Raw genomic sequence first — 17,332 nt, forward strand, 5'->3', positions numbered from 1 at the left:
GGTGAGACGAGGGATAGTGATGGTATTTTAATTGAGGTTTGGTTGTTGAATAGGCTCTCCACTAGGCAAATAAAGAAGTAGAAAGCATCCTGGGAAGACATCTGAGCATGTTAAGTACTTAGAGGTTTGTGAAAGACTATGTTTTTGAGACTGCAAATAATACCATACGACTGGAGTATAATGCATGCTGGGATCTGTAGGCAGAGTGAACACAGCGAAATATGCCAGGGACAGATCTTCAAGGGATTTACAAACAAGTTAAATGATTAATTGTTTCTCTTTTTTCTTTTTCTGTCCTCCCCCCCCTGGAAGTCAAAGCAAAGATATGGCTTGCTTTCAAGCATATGAGTGACTGGTTAGGTTTTTGTTTTAGAAAGATCATGTTGGAAGAAGTAGGGAGAAAATATTAATGCAGAGAGGAAAATATTGAGGGCAGGGGGACAGTTAGTTTGGGTATTGAATATCGATTTCCAAAATAGTTTTTAATAACCTCCTAAATTAGTGCTAATAGTAACAAAGATCAGGAGAAATTTTAAAAACCAGAGCTAATAGTTGATGCAATAGGGAATGAGGAGGAGAAAAATAAGATGATCTTAAGCATTCTAATTTAGAAAACCAAAATAGGAAATGGTTAAGGAAGAAGGTTGATTGTGGGAAAGGTAATCACATTCCATTTGTATAATATACAAAAACGAGTACAAATAATCTATAAGTCATATAGATCAGAATATTAGTTACCCTTGGGGAGAGTCTGGTTTGTGACTGGGGTAAAGCATAATGAAGGCGTCTAGGGTTTTGGTGATATATTTCTTGATCTGAGTGGTGATTACATGGCTGGGCTCACCTGGTAAAAATTCATTAAACTAAAGACTTAGAATATGTATACTTGTCTTTATATATGATGTGCCGCACTAATATGTTTACTTAAAAATAATTTTAAAATAAGCTTAATGGATAATTTTAAGATCAGTGAAAATGCAGCTGAAGAGGGAGTCAGCTAGATGGAGAATAAATATGAAGAAATTATGTTCACAGTGACAGTGTATAACACGGTCTATGCCTTATACTTCATGGCAATCTTTCTCAGTTCTTCTGTCTTCTCCAATTCCTTGGTTTCTTCTCGTTCCTCAATTCTTCATATTTTCTAGGGTTTCATTAATGGCTTTCTTAATCATAAACATTCTTTTGTATCTACTCAATAAAAGCGGTATTTTTTTTAAATTTTCAATGTTTATTTTTAAGAGAGAGAGAACGAGCACGAGTGGGGGAGGGGAAGAGAGAGAGACAGACACAGAATCAGAAGCAGGCTTCAGGCTCTGAGCTGTCAGCACAGAGACCAATGTGGAGCTTGAACCCACAAACTGTGACATCATGACTTGAGCTGAAGTTGGGAGCTCTTAGGTGCCCCTAAAAGCAGTATTTTTCAAAGAAACATTTATCTAAGATGTATGAGGTTACTAAAACTATTAATCAAATGGCATCAGTTTAATATCAGACATGTTTGAAATATTTGAAATACATTTTAAAGACATTTCCTAATAAGTTTTTGTTTTATGGTTTAAGAGATGATTTCTTCCAAAAGAAAGAAAGAAAAAAAGAAAACCAAAAACCAAGATAAATTGATTCTCTGTAGAATGTCTAAGAAGAAAATAGAGAGTCATACAAATGTTTCCATATCAAGGTGGAGAAAATTATTTTTTTGTTTTTTTCACGTTTTTATTTAAATTGCAGTTAGATAATACGGTGTACTCTTAGTTTCAGGTGTAGAATATAGTGATTTGTTACATACAACACGCAGTGCTCATCATAATCACCCTCCTTCATAACCAGCAACCACTTAACCCATCCTGCTGCCCACCTCCACTCCAATACGTTAATGTAAGATTTGATGAAATAACTTAGAAGAGAGGATGTAGGGGCACCTGAGCAGCTCAGTTAGCTAAGCATCTGATTGTTTTTTTTTTTTTAATGTTTATAATTTTGAAAGGGAGAGAGAGAGAGAAGAGAGAGAGAACACATGAGAGAGAGCAGGGGAGGAGCAGAGAGAGGGAGAGAGACAATTCCAAGGAGGCTCTGGCATGACACAGGACTCAATCTCACAAACCATGATATGGTGACCCCAGCTGAAATCAAAAGTTGTATGCTTAATTGACTGAACCACTCAGGCACACCAGCATCAGATAATTGATTTCCGCTCAGGTCATAATCTCATGGTTGTAAGATCAAGTGTTGGGCGAGGAACCTGCTTAAGATTCTTTTTCTCCCTTTCTCTGTCTCCCCCCTGCTCCACTTGTGCTCTCTTGAAATAAATAAATAAATAAATAAATAAATATTTTTAATAAGAAGAAAGGATACACTTATGCAATGTAATTTTTAAGAGGAATTTTCTCATTCTAAGAAATAAAGTAGTTTCTATTTGCTGTCTCAACTTTTACAGGTTATTTATGTACACTATCCTAAACAAATGTGATTAAAATTTTAATTAAATAATTTATTTTAAGGTGATTGTAGATTCACATGAAGTTGTAAGAAATAACTCAGAGAAATCCCATCTACCATTTCCCCATCTAACAGTTATATCTCACAGAAGTATAGTAGGAACACAACTAGTATATTTACATTCATACAGCTAACATACACAGCATTTCCATCAGCACAATGATCCTTCATATGGACATTTTATTAAATCATATCTTCTTCCCTGTCCCCACTTCACCCAGATGCCAACCCCTGGGAACCACAACCATATGTTCTTCATTTCTAAAATATTGTCAATTCAAAAATGTTATATAATTGGAGTCATACAGTATGTAATCTTTTGGGATTGCCATATTTCACTAAGTGTAATCAATTTCCTAGAAATTTGTCATATGTCAATAGTTCATTATTTTTTATTGTTAAATATTATTCCATGGTATCCTTTAACAAATCACTTGTTAAAAGTTATCTGGGTTGTTTTCAGTTTTTGACTATTATGAGTAAAGCTGCTATGAACATCCATGTATAGGTTTTAGTGGTGAACATAATTCTTCATTTCTCTGGGATAAATGCCCAAGAGTGATATCTGGGTCACATGATAGTTGCAAAAAGGCATCAAACCATTTTCCAGAAAAGCTATGCTATTTTACATTCTTACCAGCAATGTGTGAGTGATCCAGTGTCTCCACACCTTTGCCAGCATTTATATTTTACTTTAGTCATTCTGGCAGGTGGATAACTCATTGTGGTTTTAACTTGCATTTACCTAATGGTTAATGATTTTGAACATACTTTTAATGTAGATTGTTTGCCATCAATTACATTTTGAAAATTTGAAAACAAGGTTCTAATGAACCTTTTAGGTTGAGACGTAGAGAAAGCAATTATAAATAGCATTCCCAATGTCAGGAGAATAGAGTTGGCTATAGATGCAAAGTTGGATGCAGCAGACCAACAAAGAGTTTGTGTTTGGATGAGAGAAGGTAATTAAAAGAGAAAGTAAATGTAGCATAGAGCTGGATAAGGAGAAAAGAGAGACATTTGATAATATCAGCAGTTAAGGCAATGGACACTCATAAAACATCAAGAACTGTAGTAGAACTGGGGTGTGCTGTCATGGAACACTAAAATGGTAATGTTTTTTAAAAATTCAAAACCCTGAAGCTTCAAAATCTATGAAAACTTGTTTGGGGGAGGAGTGGAAAGCAGTGTGTAAGGAAGAATGCCTGGTACTGGGATCAAAAACAAAACAAATTCCAAGTGGGACAAGCTTGATAAACACAGAAATAGGGATAGCCAATGGGAGGAATCGCCCAGATAAAGAGGTACCTTCCTAAGTCAGTCTAGATACATTTCCTGAACAGTTGATGGTTTTTGTTGTTATTGTTGTTGTTTTCTGATACAGGAGAGAAAGACAAATATAAAAACGTGGGAAACGGTTAGGGCTAATTTATGAGCTTCAGGGATTGGTCTGTGACAAAAATGGTGAAGTTAGAAAAAGAAATATGACAAGGAAAGGTCTATGTGTCGATCCGTGATGCTTAATGTCAGTGACTGCTTCTGGACTCCTTGTTATGTGAGAGAAACAAACCACTATTTGCTTAAAACACTATTAGTCTGGTATTATTATTTGCAAGGAAGTTTTAAAAGGATTCGCAGTGTATTCAGACACTGTGGACCGATGGCAGAGAAAACTGTCTTCATTTCTTCACTTTTCTCTTCATTACATGTGTGGCCTCCCAAATCTTGAATTACCTTTTAGAATAAAACACCACAGACAACCCATGAGGGAAATCACAGCTGATCTCATACATAGAGAAGTCCTCATGGTTCCTGAGGTAGGAAGTTGAGAGAAGATCTTTTGCCTCCAAAGTTCTCCCCAACTGAGGTGCCACAAGTCGGAGTTCGTTTTTGTTTATATTTTCTCTCTTTGTTCCTTTTGAAACTTCCAATGAAGCTAGGACAAAACCTATTAAACACATGCATAGAAATGTTAATAGAGTTTTGGATAACATCTCCTTTTAGAGTGGAGAACCCAGGAGGTTAAAAGCTCTGGAAATTTGGGAATATAGGAAGACAAGGAAAAAAGAGAGTAAATAACCAACAATGGCAAGTGAGGACCTGTACATTACATTCACTCTCTTTGTGCCCTTTCTCGTGAACAAATTCAGATTTGGTTTGTCCTGCTTACTGGCCCTGCCTGTACCATGATAATTTTGGAGCCTCTAGAACCTAAATGTATGTATGTATGTATGTATGTATGTATGTATGTATGTATGTATGTATGTATGTCAGGGGCACAATGACCACCTAGATGTGCTCTGACCATAAGGTAATAAATTTAAAATATATTTCAATAATCCTCTTCCTCCTCTCACTAACAATCTGGCTTTGCCACCACACTGTGAGGACTTCTATGCAGGGGCTATTCCCCACCCTGCCCTTGACTCAGGCTCTGGCATAACGTGCAGCCTGTGCATCGCAGCAGGGATGAGCCCAGGGTTTAGAGAGGTACAAATTACTAAATCAACATGCTTATCTTATTGGTTATCGGTTTGGGGCTGAACTCAAAATAATCTTTGCAGCTCTTTCAATCCTCCTACTAATGTAATATTTTTTACCAAGATGTGCAATATGTGTAATGAACTCCTTCCTAGTGTTTTGAAAGGAATTATGCTTAGTTAAGGAAGGTGGGGAAAGGTAAAAGGTGAAGAGAATTTTGTATATAGATGTTATTTATTTGTAATAGAGATGACATAGTTGAAAACTTCCCTCATGCAACCTCACAGTTTATCCCTGCACGGGCATGATTAAGATTACTATTAACCTGCTACTTGCTTGTCTCAACATAAAATTTTTATCTTAACTAAAAATATGGCTGATTCAACTCCTTATCCTTCCAATTGTTGGGTAATGGATGTTCCCAAGTAAATAACAAGCTTCTAAGAAATTACCCTAATCAACAAATACCTTTACTCCAAACTGCTCACAGGGTAAAGTGAATCAGAATCCATTTCTCTGTCCTCAAGCCATAACGGAAGCAGGTAACAAACATGAAGCACTAAGCTTTTCTGCAGTTAATTTGGAAGAAACAGTTTTACATGGAGAAAGCCTGATGGTGCTTAGTTGGTAGAAACAAACACATATCCTGTGAGTGTGGGATATTTCAGGAAAGGGTGTTTTGAATGTCTCTAAACATCCTTTATCAGATCAAAGAGAGGTTAAACCCTTGTTCTGGATTTGGGCGCAGCAAGGTTTCTTAGCACCTTCTATATTGTATTTTACACTTATGCACCCCACATTGTTAAAAAAGAAAATGAAATTAGCTCACCAAGGGCTTAACTATATCCTCTTCAGTGGGCATCAATACTATTGGCAGCCCTCATAGGGATATTCTCTTGACAAATCAAGTTATTGTCTGACGCATGAAGTGTTAGATTATGATCAAGCCAGCGGATGCTGTGATTCATGGCTACTCTATTACTGAGGGGAAGCAGGATTTCTGTTTCATAACGACTTTGAATTTCTGGTGAGACAAGTGAATCCTTTTGTTCAACCTCAGGAGTTCATCTTCAGTGTCTTAGAACAGAATTGTTTTACAGACTCAAACATGTGAAGACACAGAGGGATATTAAATAATGATGTGGGAGAGCTTCTCCTCCTGCAACAAACCCTTTGGAATTCTAACAAGGGCCTAACGTGAACTGAGCAATCCAAATAGTGAGTGATAAAGGTAGAATATTTCCATTGTAGAATTTAATGTCTTAATGGATATGTTTTTAGCATTCTGTTTTTCATATCACAGTTACCAGCCCACAGTCTCACTACTTTGCTGATATGTGTACCACAGTAAACATTTTATTATTGAGGAAAATTCTGTTTAGCAGGTTTACAGAAACCTGTGGTTATATAATTGCCAATGTTTTTCCAATATTATTTTTAAGGCTGTTTAGATACTTTATATAAAATAATTTTATAAAAGAAAACAGTTGTTAGAAAAAAATTTAATAACAGGAAAACACAAAAAATTAAATAAAAATTACTTTCTTACCACTGGGAGATATCTTTTGGTCATTTTTGTGTATACACGTATAGTATTATAATATGCGTAGAAAAAAGTGTTTTTTCAAAGCAGCCTCATAACTCTACCTATTTTTCATACCCAAATTTTTCATTTAACAATGTGGTATAGACATTTTCTCATTAGCAGTCAATCTTGTTAATGAAAATGGTACTTTGGCTGAATGTTTATGTATAGAAACTGCAGCTGAGTACCTGTATAAAATTAAATATTTTAAAATAAATTCAGAAAAATTCATAAGTTGCTAGGTTTATGTTTTCATAATTGTGGTATGAGGTATTTCACACCCTCCCTTTGTTTCACATCAGAGGGCTAATGCCCTAGGCTCTTTGTTCCCCATGATTTCTCAGTGTGTAGGTTAGCAGGCTGAGGAGATAAAAGGCAAGAAGTTAAGAGGAGGGAGTTGCTTCTGTTACAAAACTGTAGCAGATAGAGAATATATATTAATAGTATCAGGAAGCTGTTCTATGCACCATCCCTTCCAATCTCGGTTTTTAGTTCTCCAGATACTTCCATCAGGATCAGGGCTAGAGAATATATATATATATATATATATATACACACACACACACACAAACACACACACATACATACATACATATTTTTCAGGGCACACCTGGGTGGCTCAGTCAGTTAGGCCTCCAAGTACCGCTCAGGTCACGATCTCACAGTCCCTCATCAGGCTCTGTGCTGACAGCTCAGAGCCTGGAGCCTTCTTCAGATTCTGTGTCTCCCTCTCCCTCTGCTTCTCCCCCCTCAAAAATAAATAAACATTAAAACAAGTGTAGTAAAAAATATCTTGTTCAGTAGGAATAGAAAAAGAGAAACCATAACTTGAAAGGATTTAAGTAGCAGTCATCCTGTGTTCCTACCTTCATAAACTCTGGTTGTGTATGTGCTTTGGATTCAGCCTGTGTCACTCCATATAGGTTTCAAATTTTTGTTGATGCCCTTCATGGATAACAATACAGGAGTCCTGCCTGGAGAATGTGGACATTGAGACAGATCTTTGAAGAAGCCATTTGTCCTTTGAGCCATGCCTCATAGAATATACCAAAGAAACAACACTAAAAAAATCCTCAAAAGGGATCATAAACATAAATGTAAAACCTATATAAAACTTCTATAGGAAAATAGAGGAGAAAATCTTTGTGACTTCCAGGTAAGCAATGATTTCTTAGATATGACATCAAAAGCATGATCCCCAGAAGAAAATATTGATAAATAAGACATCATCAAAACTAAAATTTTTGCTTTTGAAAAAAATACTTCTAGGATAGTGAAGAGAGAACAACAGTGTAGGAGAAAACATTTGCAAGGCACACATATGATTAAGGATTTTAACCAGGATGTGTAACAAGCCTCAGATCTTAATAATAGGAAAATAAGACATTCAGTAGATAAATGTCACCAAAGAAAATACAGAGATAGGAAATGAGTAAAATGAAAAGATGCTCAATATCATTAATAATCAAGGAAATGCAAGTGAAAACCATGATGTGGTACAACTATTATAATGGCTAAAATTCAAATACCATTTCAAATTAGTGAGGATGTGGAAGAACTAAAACTCTCAGACGCTGATTGGAATATAAAATGGTACACTTTGGGAAAACAATTGGGCAGCTTCTTATAATATTAAACACACACCTACCACTTGATACAGGCTAGGAATTTACCTAAGAGAAAAGAAGCAATATACTCAAAGGCTTGTACACAAATGTTCACAGCAGCTTTATTTGTTATAGCCAAAAACTAAGAACAACCCAAAGGTATCAAGAAATGAATGCTTACACCAGCTACTGTATATCCATACTCTGGGATACTATTCAGTCATAAGAAGTAGTGAACCATTGTTATATTATAGGTGGATATCAAAATAATTATTCTGAGTGAAAGAAGCCAGACAGTAAAAGGTACATACTATATGATTTTATTTATAGAAAATTTAGGTAAAACAAACTAATTCATAGTGACATAAAGCCTAGGAGCAATTAAATGTGTGTAAGTAGATGTGGGCTGAAATGAGTGAAGAGAAGGAATAAAAAAAGCATGACCCAAGAAAGTCTTACAAGTTGATAGATATGTTCACTATCTTGATTTTAATGATGGTTTCATGGATGTATACTGATGTCAAAAGTTGTCAAATGATAGGCATTCGTATGTGCAGTTTATTGTATGTTAGCTATACTTCAGTTATGCCTATAAATAGGTTAGAAAGATACATGTGGCTAAATAAATACAATTTTTTTAATACTGCCTATATTTGTTTTTAAAACTTTTTTTAATGTTTATTTTTTAAAGTTTGACAGAGAGAGAGAGACAGAGCATGAGCGGGGGAGGGACAGAGAGACAGCGAGACACAGAATCGGAAGCAGGCTCCAGGATCTGAGCTGTCAGCACAGAGCCCAACGCGGGGCTTGAACTCACACTGGGAGATCATGACCTGAGCCGAAGTCGGACGCTCAACTGACTGAGCCACCCAGGCGCCCCTTATACTGCCTATATTTCTATACTTTATACAGGATTACCTTTGTAGTGACTCATGTTTTAACTGAAAATTACTTCTTTAACATAGTTAAGAACTAAGGGATAATTTGAAATCTTCAATACAAATTCCAGATAACAGTAAGAAAGGAGTTCATTGCTAATGACTGAAAATAGGGGAAAATGGCTCCCTTGGGATGGGAGGGTGTCTTAATTCAAAATATCAGGAAACTTCTGTGTGTGTGTGTGAAATATCAGGGAAGGTGGCAACTTTTATGAATGAGGGTTACTGCTATGCCCAATTCCCTGTGGCTCAATGGAATTTCAGACCCAGACAAGGAGACAACCCCAGAACCTGAAACCACGGTCACTGTTTCTCTGTCCCCTCTTCCATGGGAATTCTTGACTCTGCCTGATTGGGATGTCCTCATCTATACATGCACTCAGTATTACCATCCCTGCCCATACATCTAGTTATTTAAGTAAGATAAAATAAACTTCTCACTGGAAATTATGTGAGGATCCTTGCTGGAGCCTTAACAGCTGAATAAAGTGTTTTTCAAACTTCAGTGTGAAGATGAATCAGTATGAATAATATTATGAAAATATATTAAACATGTAAATTCCTAAGCCCTGATCCTAAATGTGCTGCTTTAATAAGCTTGGAATGGGGGACACTGAAGGTAGTGTGATGTAAATAACTACCAAATTATACTTTGACATCTATGAATTGAGTGGTTATTTTCCTATGCATTCTGTTCTTTTTTAAAATGTTTATTTATTTTGAGAGAGAGAGAGAGAGCGTGCGCAAGTGGGGTGAGGGTGAGGCTGAGAGAGGGGTGAGAAAGAGCCCCAAGCAGGCTCTGCACTGACAGTGTGGGGCTCAATCCCATGACCAGGAGACCATGACCTGAGCCAAAATCAAGAGTCAGCTGCTTAACCAACTGAACCACCCAAGAGCACCCATGCATTTTCTGTTCTAATAGGAATTTGATGTCTTATGTCAAACTGTATATAAATTAGTAATTTGCTTTCATAATTATAACATCAACACCATTGATACAGTGAGGAGCTTTTCCTCTCAGTCTCCTCCTTTCATGTCATTTTCAAAAAGACTACTTTGGGCCAGAAACTAGGCTTGATATGGAGAGGAAAAGATCCTTGGCCTTCAGGACAATGGAGTTTGGGAGAGTATGGTAGAGTAAAATGACCAAGCAGAAAATTCTGGGGCTGGGTCACTTGATCCTTCCCTTAATGACAGCATCTGATTCTTCCATTAATGTGTTGTCTAATCTATGATCTGATCAGGTAATTAGATGCCTTTAATTTTTCTTCCAAAACTTACATAATATCATTCTAGTTTAGATCTAAAATAGATTAGTTTCAGACCATCGTCCAAAAGAAATACCTGGCAGGATCTGAGTGTATAAATAAATAAAAACAACAGAAAGTTATATTATTCTTCAGTTTTCTGTCAGTTATGTATATGTTTCTGTCCCAGCCTATTTGTAAGTTGGAGAACACCAAAGTCCTCTGGTTCACTTCTCATTCACTAAAATTTACGTTGAAGGATAAAATGCTTCCATCTGGCTCTAAATTATCTGAGACATGTGAATACCTTGTATTACCAAAAATAAGTGAGGAATGCAGTCAACAGAGTAAACTCTACTATATTGGGAAGACTGAGGTGACTTCATATAAATGATATCACTGCCAGCCCTGTGGGGAGAGCCAAAATTTGAAGATGGTGAAGTAACCTCCGATGACAGGTCAGTTTCAGGGGGCATCATGGAGCAACAGAGGTTCCTATTTCCTTTATACATTATTCAGGAGACATCAAGCAGCCTTCTGAAAGCAGTCAGATTAGAGAATGCACACATCTCTAATAGACTTTCCTTGGCTTAGAATGACAGCTACCAACGCTGTTACCCACCTTTCCACTGCCCCCTACACTCCAAAGCTGGCATATTGAGAGCCCATGTTGCATGCTTAGATTGCAGAGATAAGAGTTAGCTTTTCTGTTGGAAATGGATAACAATGCATCCATTATGTGGCCACCTTTGCTTCTGCTGACAAGGTGCATCTTTTATTTCTCCATATTTCAAGGAGGCCACTAACAAATGCTAAGGCATTGTCATCCAAAAAATGTAAATTGCTCAGTTGGCAGATGGACTTGCAGCATTGTTTGTTTGTTTTTTTTCCAACTGCCCTGAAATGGGTTATCTTAAATGGAATATTAAACACTTCAAGCAATACAGAGCCCACTGATTGAGGCTTTTAACAGAACTATGCCCCGTATGATTTTCTAGATTAGTCCATAACATAAACAGAGTGACCCAAGAGAAGGGGCATTCACATGACTAATAAATTACCTCCACTAACAGTCCCAGTTTAATTGGGTTTACTAAATTTTATGCCACAGTTTAGTAGCTTGTACTTAGGACTAGCAGCCTACCTTTGAAGGTTTTGAGAGATTTTCTTAATAATGGCAATGAGACTGATCTTAGACAAAGCAGATCACTACAGCCTTTGCTGCTGTAGAATATGATCAACATATTGTATGTAACTCCTAAAGATTCATACACCAAAAGACCCAGATCTGAAAACATTGACACCAAGAACCAAATGATCATTTACACGCTCACACCAGGAATCATGCTAGAGTAATAGCTGACTTCATTGCTCTATTGAAGAGGTTTGCCAATGTTGTTTTCCCCAATTACTTTATTTCTTTCAAATCTACAGTGGAAGATGATGATTTTGTGAAGAGGCACAGGCTTTCAAATGCTTTTAAATACTTATCAGTGTTGAAAAACAAACACAAATACATAAAAATAAAAGCATTTGTGAAATTGTGTTTGCCTTGCTAAAGAATGAATATCTTCCATAATCAAAGGAACTGTGATTTTTCTCCAAATGTTATTATAGCTCTTTATCCTCTCACTTTATTCTGAGCTGTGAGGATTGACATTTTTTTCTCCGTGTCACTAGAGAGCTTGGTGATACTTAACCCTTTCATTAACTGTGAAGGGCTATGCATATCTAGTGCTAACTGGCTGGGGGGACACAGGGAAACTCTTACAAGCATTTTTCTGACTTTATAATCAATATCAAACATCTCTAAGATTATCACAGTCCTTCCAACTGAAAAAAAAAAAGTTGCAAATGGTGGCCTTCAAGTAGAAGATAGCCTGAAAATAGATTGTGTCTGACCAGGACATGGTTTAAAATGTTTTAATTTTGAGGAGGCTGGGTGGCTCTGTGGGTTAAGGGTCCAACTTAGGCTCAAGTCATGATCTCACAGTTTGTGAATTTGAGCCCCTCTTGGGGCTCTGTGCTGACAGCTCAGAGCATGGAACCTGCTTCTGATTCTATGACTCCCTCTCTCTCTCTGCTCCCCCCCCCATCATGCTGTGTGTGTGTGTCTCTCTCTCTCTCTCTCTCTCAAAAAATGAATAAACATTATTTTTTTAAATATAATGTTTTAACTTGTATGTGAGTGGTTTTAAATGGAGAATGTTCCCTAGCTCCTTCGTTCCTACAGTCCTTAACAACTATTTGGAACCCACATCTTGACACATTAATATTTTGTTCCTGGCCCAACTGGGCATTTGAGCTTGTGTGTCTTGATTTAGGTATGTTATTCTCCTATAAAGTGAAACTGCTGAAAACATAAGTTTCTTGAAGTTGGTAGAAAAACAGAAGCACCTGTTTCCAGGAAGTGAGAGATTTTATGCTCATTTTTCTCATAAAATTTTATTTTTGCAGTTGTAATATATGTTTTAAAACCCTATGTAAGTGTTTTAAAATCTTCTTTGCGAAGAGATGGAGACTCTAAAAAAAAGTTCGACATAACTTTACTATCTCAGGAAACCCTTGTCTGGGAAGATAAAAGCTACAAATGACTAAATGTTCCCCCCAAGAGTTCTTGAAAGACTCATCAATTACTTAATAGAAAGAGCAAAAAACAGGGGCACCTGAGTGGCTCTGTTGGTAAAGTGTCTGACTTCAGCTCAGGTCACGATCTCAGGGTTTATGAGTTTGAGTCCTACATTGGGCTCTCTGCTGTCAGCAGGAGCAGCTTGGGATCTTCTGCCCCTCCCCACTCACACTCACACACACTCTCTCAAAAATAAATATATAAAAAAAGAGAAAGATCATAGGACAACTTATACCTTAACTCTTAGAACTTCTTTACTCAAAACTGTTGACCTTCTATATCTACAAACTCTAAATTATTATTTTATGATTTTAATCAATCTAAAACAAGTTCCTAAATTGGAAATGCACCTTAAACTTGACTTCAGAATCTTATTAAATATCCCGAATTTATTCTTTCCCTCTAATATACTGTCAGGGCACTGCTGTCCCTGCCTCAGTAAGCAATAAACCCAGCTTTGTCTTACCACTAGGTTTGGAGTGTTTTTGTTTTTTGTTTTTCTTTTTGGTGATGTTTGACAATATCTCACAATACCGTGGTCTTTATTTTTTGTTTCCTGGCAGGTTCAGAAAACTAAGTAATAGTAAGTAAAAATATAAATATAATAAAACCATGAACCTAAGTTAGTAGATTCCATGGAATGCCAGTGTTGGAAGAGATATGACCACTAATATCATTTCTCTCAATTCGCTCTTCTTTGGATAATCTCCTTTGCTTTCCATGTGTTCTTGTAAGATTTGATTTCTGGATTCTTTACTCTTACAGGCAAAGATATTGGGTAAAATGCCATATAATGGTTCAGATATGAGTTGGTGAGAGTTAGAGATTTAGTCATAAATATAAAAGTAGAAAAGTAAGGGAGTTATCAATGATGGTCAAAAGAACCAATCTATTTGTTAGTAATTAGGCCATGGAAGAAAGAGAACATATTTAAACATGACTAAGACTTTAGGTATTAAAAATCTGGGGAATGGTGGTGCCAATGTCATAATGGGAAAAAATGAGCATGTTATCTTACAGAAAGACTATATACCTGTATTTGACTCATTTTAGACTTTGGACAGCAAAATGGAGATATGTTTAAAAAAATAGACTGAAGAATATAGACCTAGAGAGAATGTGAATTACCAAGGTAGAAAATGGATATTTATAAATGAACTGATCTCTTTGTGGGTACAGAAAAGGAATAAATAGAATTCTCCTAGTGAACCTCAAAGAAGAAGGAAAAAGAAGAGGAAGACAAGGAAGAAAAATATGGAAGAGAAGAAAGAAGAGAGGGAAGGAGAGAAAAGCAAAAAAAGAAAGAACAAAGAAATAATGAGAAGGGATTACTAGAGGAGAAGGGAAGCAAAGGAAAGGGAAAGGGAAACATTCAAACAAAGAAAATAAATCTAAGTGAGTTCAAGAGGGAAAGGACCAAATCAAGTTAAAAAGTAATATTTTAGAATGAAGGAAGTGGCTAAGTTTCTGAAGTAAAGGTTAAAAATACATGAGGTTGGGGTGCCTGAGTAGCTCAATTGGTTAAGCATCTGACTTTGGCTCAGGTCATGATCTCATGGTTGGTGAGTTTGAGCCCCACTTCAGGCTCTGTGCTGACAGTTAGGAACCTGGAGCCTTGCTTCAGATTCTCTGTCTCCCTGTCTCTCTGTTCCTCCCCTGCTCGCACTCTGCCTCTTTCAAAAAATAAACGTTTTTTAAAGTTTTAAAAATAAATGAGGTGAGGGTAAGACCTTGCCAAAAAAATTGAAAACAATGAATCAAAATATTAATGTTGTCCAGAAAAAGAACACTAGCTAGCTCTGGAGAGATTTTAGACTCAGTTGAAAATAAAACCCAGATTGGAAAAGGTTAAAATTTTATATGTAAATGGAAAAAGAAAAGTGCCTGAATACTTTTAATTTTCAATGGTCTCTGTTGAATTTTAAAGCAGCACCCCTGTTCTGGGGTGTGTGTGTGTGTGTGTGTGTGTAAGAGAGAGCGACAGAGACAGAGAAGAGTTAAAACCAAAATTTATATGCTTTGTCCTTTTTTTCATTCTCGCTGATGGTCTCGTTCTCTCAATTCCATGAGACATTACTGATTGCTAAGGTTATCACAGCTTTGCTTTTATTTTTTTCCCTTTGCCATCACCTATTCTTCAGCTGCTGCTTCTAGTCCTTCCATGGGTCATGCACCCCCATCTCATTACAGACAGAATCCTTTTTAAATGAACTTCCATAATATCAAAATCATTTTGTCACCTAGCAGTTTCTTCCTTGAAGCACCCACATGAAACACTATAATGAGGTTCTTCCTAGGGAAAACTTTTCCCATTTAGTGGACTTTGCCTATTGCCTGCAGTTTCTGAGTGGTTAATGATATTTTCTTCTGATGTCTTAAGAATCGATCTCTCAGAGTTTTCTCTGAAAATCTTGGCAAAAGCAAGCCATTTCCTAAGGATAATAAGAGCAAAGTCACCATTGGATTGTAATTCATAAAAAAGGGTGTGCAATCCTCGGATTTTATATCATTTCTCATGGGGAATTGACTTCTACTTCTAGCACTTTCATTCTGAATGTTGCAAGAATACAGTCCTTGAGATAAGCAAAGGATTGCTTTATTTTACCTAGCTTAAATTAAAATGAAATGCTTAAGATACAGAGTAAAATTGTTTAAGGTACATGCAAAAGCTTTTTTGTTTTTACAAATATGTAAATCGTTTATATACTATGTTCTGTTAGTGCATATAGAAACATCTTTGGGCTTTTGCTTTTTTTCTTAAGGTGTAAATTCTTAGGTAGCATTTCATAGGCAGCATTTCTCAAAGTGTGGTACATGAACTACCTCTATTAAATTCATTTGAGATTATTTTCAGACCAAATGAATTAGGAATCTGCATCTTTAATAAAGTGATGATTAAGCATTGAAGTTTGAGAAATCCCTTAGCAATACTACACAAATAGTACCTGTATTTATGTTTGACAGAATCTATTTCTGCATGCATTGTAAGGTGCTCATCTGTAGTTTACAGATATCTTTGATCTTTAACACAATTTGGGGGAAAAAAACAATTTCTGAGGAGTAATGGTGTGGCACGGATGATTGAGAGAGCAAACGTCAGTGAGGAGGCATAGGCCTTTATAGTTCCTGTATGGAAACCCTCTCAGGACTTCCAGGAGCCTCATCGCTTTTCTTTTAGTTTCTCCTGCCCAAAAATGTAGCACAAGGAATACAGAGTACATGGCTAGTTTTCTTGCACTTTGAAAAGAATCTGCCTAAAATTGTTGAATGCTTCTTACATGTAAAGCTTGAGGATTAGAGTTTGATATAAGAGAATTAGAAGGAGGCAAGGAATTGAGACACCAGTGCCAATTCAAGAGCAGAGATTGTGAAATACAGAAATTGAGTGGAAAGAGCTCAAGAGATCACAGCTCTTAAGGGAAAAGAGAAAGGTTAACGTCATTTATGAACATGTCCCTTGAGAACAACATGGGAACATTAACTAGGTTTAATGCATATTTGGAGAAGGAAAATGTAATGTCTGATATGGAGCCTCAGAGTTGAACAAACACTAGCTATGTAATATTAATTGGGTGCTTACTCCTTCAGGTACTGTGCAAAATACTTCACAGGCATTATTTAATCTCTGCGGGTCTATGCTTCTGGGACAAAAATGTACATTTTACAGATGAGCAAATAAGGCTTAAGAGGATAAATCATTTACCCCAAGTTCACATAGCTATCAGCACTGAGTTTAAAAGACAAATCTAGGACAGACTTCTAAGTGATGCTTCATGGAAGCATCACTTTGAACTGAAGTTGAAAAGACAAACTCCCCATGAAGACCAGAAAAGAATGCAGTTGGCGTGAAGGTAAGGTAGTATATATTTAGAGAAACTAGTCAGGTTGCATATAAGCCTGAATCTATCTCTGTTTACAACTTTACTATTTACAAAAGTCTAGTAACCTATTGTTCTAATTTGTTTATTTAGTTACTCAGGTTTGTTGCTATTCTTTGCTAGCCTGTACAGTGGTATGTATCTGAAGGAGTCCCAGGAATAGCAAAATGACACTTGGTCTAAATGGCTGATAGGATGATCATTTGGATGTCTCATTATGGGAGGGAGCTTTATTCTCAAATGTACAGAGAATTCTCCATCTTATCACACTTGGCCATAGCCCTTACCATTGGCAAGGCTCTCGTTCTGCCATGTTATTTTCATTTTCTGCCCCATTAATCTGCAATCTTTACTTCCTACTCACCCTGAACTCTCATTCTGAATGACCCAGTTCATTACAAACAAATAAAGAAAAATAAAACAACCATTTCAAATAAAAAGAATTCAACAGATCCTTTTCTTTGCCTG

General features: G+C 36.5%; 1 long non-coding RNA gene across 1 annotated transcript in view; it reads right to left on the reverse strand.

The window, feature by feature from the left end:
* Positions 1–2,383: 2,383 nt before the first annotated feature.
* Positions 2,384–17,332, reverse strand: part of LOC128315951 (uncharacterized) — a 31,746-nt gene continuing 16,797 nt past the window's right edge. Inside the window, exon 3 of the long non-coding RNA XR_008299194.1 lies at positions 2,384–4,447. This is a non-coding gene — a long non-coding RNA (uncharacterized LOC128315951). The remainder of the gene's footprint in view (positions 4,448–17,332) is intronic.

This window comes from Acinonyx jubatus, chromosome B3 (assembly GCF_027475565.1).
Source record: "Acinonyx jubatus isolate Ajub_Pintada_27869175 chromosome B3, VMU_Ajub_asm_v1.0, whole genome shotgun sequence".
Taxonomy (NCBI): domain Eukaryota; kingdom Metazoa; phylum Chordata; class Mammalia; order Carnivora; family Felidae; genus Acinonyx; species Acinonyx jubatus.